Source organism: Helianthus annuus, chromosome 11 (assembly GCF_002127325.2).
Source record: "Helianthus annuus cultivar XRQ/B chromosome 11, HanXRQr2.0-SUNRISE, whole genome shotgun sequence".
NCBI lineage: Eukaryota > Viridiplantae > Streptophyta > Magnoliopsida > Asterales > Asteraceae > Helianthus > Helianthus annuus.
Genome location: NC_035443.2, coordinates 157302675 through 157306419, shown reverse-complemented (window position 1 = coordinate 157306419; position 3745 = coordinate 157302675). Strand labels below are relative to the sequence as shown.

The following is a 3745-nucleotide window of genomic DNA, read 5'->3' as shown; positions in this document are numbered from 1 at the left end:
ATAGCTTGCTTGAACTACATGCTTGGAAATTCAAGTATATATATTCTAAGGATTTATACAGCTAAGCGATTTAATTTTCTAGCAGCCAAAGATCAAATTTATGTAAGTATATGAAAAAAAAAAAAAAAACTAAGACATGGTTTACCAGAGATGAAAAAAAAAACCCAACGGCTGAGCAAGAACTATTTATACTACATGAACCATCACAACCTTTGGAGTAGAAACCGTTTCATGGTATGTGCTTTGGTTTGCAACAGGCCATAACACATGACCCAATAGACTAACATCATGACCCAAAGTAATACAAATTTTTTACCCATATCGCAAATATAATCATAAGCTAAAAGACTAAGATTAAAGATCAAAACATCAATAAAAAATTATTTTATATGTTATCAATACATCTTACTAAGAGAACCAACAAAACGTACAACAATGAAGAAGTAAACAAAAATGAAAACATTATCTACAACATTTAAATCCAGGAGACGCTACAAAGCACTCCTAGGTTGAATAATCAGCCCAGCTCTTCAAAGCACAAAAATCTCCCAGAAGATACTATCTCCAACATTTAAATCTTGTGGATGGAGCGATCTAAAACTCCTTCACAATTTCACTTTCCCTACAGGGTTGATGTAGGGGAAACAACATCTATTGAGGTGCATGAAAGTTGATCCAGTTCGAGCAATGCATGTGGATGAAGATGATGAATCTTCAGATCCAGGAGACGCTAACCAGAATCCTTCTGCAGGTTTCCTAGATCCACTGATGATTGGCAGAAGAAGTTGGATTTTGAGCTGAATTCATCATCGTCTCCGATCAAAGCTTCTTCATCCCCAAATGAAGCTAGGTGAAGAGAACTCTGCGCCTTTGAAATACAAATCTTTGAAAAAGTTGAGCAAGAAGAGGTAAATCTTGTTGCAAGATCATGCTCCAGATAAAAAAAAAAGCATCATTTTGCAGTAGAGCCTGCCAAATATCACAGAAATATAATATATATAAAGATACATTTTGTTGGATTTTTAATAATCATGTGAAATCCATAAGAGAGAAACTCACATAGTTTGCCTTAGTTTTTATGTCTTATTTTTATCTTACATGCATTATAGTTGTGAAAAAAATAGTTGTGATGTATAACACAGTTTGTATTTGTTCAACAATACAACCGTACACTTCTACTAGCATAAAAGTAAACACAAAAAATGTGAGATAGTATTTATTTCTTTCATTTTAGAAATAAGTCTTTCAAATTCAAAATAACACATTTATTAGCAGTATTACTTATAAACTCGTTTAATTATTTATAATTTTGTATAGATTTTATGGGTTTTATTAAGAATAAAGAGTAGATTATTGTCAACTAGATTTATTATAACAATTATTTTTGTTCACACCATCACCTTTTCTACCACGGATCCTCCTCAGATATGCCGGTAAGAACACGCCGATTCCACTGCTTGCCTCCTCCGGCAGACATGATGGTTCGATCATCGGAATGTTCACAAAGCCACCATGATCAATTGTCAATTTGTCATCTAAAACAAATGAAAGAGAAATGATTGTATTTTTATAAAATAAAAAAATTTAAAAAAAAACTAAATTTAGTACAGAAATTAATAAAGAGACCTGAAAGTTAATCGGATCCAAAGCATCAAACAGTTGTAGCGGACGAGCCACGGTGTAGTCTACAGTATTACGAAAAGCTAATCCACAAAATCCATCGCAAATTCCGCCGTGAAAACGGTAGTAGGCCCTCACACCACCGCGCCTCCATGTCCCAACGCGCTGGTTGATCAAAAATAATTAATGATCAACCCATGCACAATTTTCTAACATAAAGGAATAAATTAATTAAAGAACAATAAAAAAATTATACCAGATTGGTGGTGGGTGGTGGTGCCGCAAAACTGGCAAAACTAGCAAAATTGTTGCCAGATCCCCCACCATCGTTAACAGCAGCGAAAAGGTTTGGGTAGTAAAAGAAGCTGTTGAAAAAAAGCTTCATTTTGCAGTAGAGCCTGCCAAATATCAGATCATTAGTTGAAAAATTTAATAAATTTCAAAGGATACCTAGGGGGGCAAAACCGACGATTTCGTAAAATTTCAGGTCAAACAGATCATTTTTTGGTACAAGATCAGGTTGATCGAGAAAATATTTTTGTCTGTTTTTATATATACTAGGTGTCAGTTATGGTTGTATTACTTCAATATAATAGTATTTAATTTCAATAAAATGATTTTAGGAGGTTGCATGATAACTGAATACACTTTTGACGACGTTTGCTTTACAAAACTTCATGTTATTTGCCTATTTGACTTGTTAGAGATAAATCATAACCGGAATCATCCCATTCTAGGATCAATAAAATGAAAATGGGTTGAACCGTTCCAAAGTATACATAGGGGCTTACAGAGTCCAAAATTTATTTTCGAAATCATAGAATTACTATTTTCATAAATATAGATTTTGCAGTCCTATTTAATGTTTTATTTATTTGAAAAATTCTTAAAACTTAGACGAAGTAGGCAGTATATTAAGATAACCTTTCCCAACACGCACACAAAGAAGGCCCTTCCTTCCAATGACAATGCTCTCCATAATCATCAACTGAAATTCTCTGAAAATTTACGTCCTTTAAGACCTCTGTACTTGGAGAAGGCGAGATACCTGTGACAGGTGCAAAAAAGATGCAAGAAATACATTTTAATATCTTATTATCTTAGAAAGAACAAAAGAAGACTTTAACACAATCAAAGCCCAACATATTCAGTATTTATTTCAGGATAACAAAAACCACTAGGTACCAAACAGCTGAATAATTTAAAAGAATTATAATATATATAAAGATACATTTTGTTGGATTTTTATTTCTCCTAATCTGAATAAGTCAACATCAAAATAACTTGCTTTTAATAAGAATGGTTAATATAATCAGAAAATTAACCAAGTATGAAATAAAAGTGGATGTTAACATTCAAAATACATATTCATAATCTAAAAAACAATATAACATAATGATATGAAAATATTGATTTGACCATACCTATGAAGAATCAACATGTTATGATCCGATCCACATAGAGCAAAGAGAGATCGATGTGTACAGTGAGCGGACTGATGGCTAACGCACAAGTCGGATATAAAAAAATGATCAGAACGCGTTCAACCCAGAAAATACACAATTCAAATATAAAAAAAATGATCAAAACACGTTCAAACCAGAAAATACAGGGATCAACGGCTTTTAGAAAGGATCAATGTATAATCAAACAACAAAAGGAAAACAACTTACAAAAACAGAGAATCAGATCTCTCGATCATCTTGCCCTGAGGTTACTGTATTAGAGCAGGGGGAGGCGTCCGTATATGTAGTAGACAACGCTGAGAAAACCCTAATCTGAATTTTAATTCTGAATAAAAAAAACAATATAATTTCTAATTCTTAATTTAAAAAAAAATGTGAATATTACAGTTTACAGCAAAATAATGGAAGTACCTAGGGGTGTTCTTCGGGTTTTTTAATCGGGTTTCGGGTTTTTCGGTTCGGGTTTTTCGGGTTTTCAAAACTAAATATTTAACCCGATAACCAAACCTTTCTAGGTTTGGTTTCTTCGGTGTTCGGGTTAAATGGTTTGGGTTAGAACGGGTTGGGTTAGATCGGGTTTTGGGTTAGAAAATGAACTAGGTTAACAAATAAATACAACCTTCTAAAATTTAAAATATCAATATTAGTTATTAGCGAAC

General features: G+C 32.9%; 1 long non-coding RNA gene across 1 annotated transcript; it reads right to left on the bottom strand.

Moving 5' to 3' along the window:
- Positions 1-392: 392 nt before the first annotated feature.
- Positions 393-3367, bottom strand: LOC110934630. The gene is made up of 7 exons (XR_002588505.2): positions 3294-3367; positions 3045-3122; positions 2545-2668; positions 1877-2018; positions 1627-1785; positions 1401-1535; positions 393-931 (listed from the first exon to the last, which is right to left on the bottom strand). It is a non-coding gene; the product is annotated as an uncharacterized LOC110934630 (long non-coding RNA).
- Between the last annotated feature and the right edge of the window lie 378 nt (positions 3368-3745).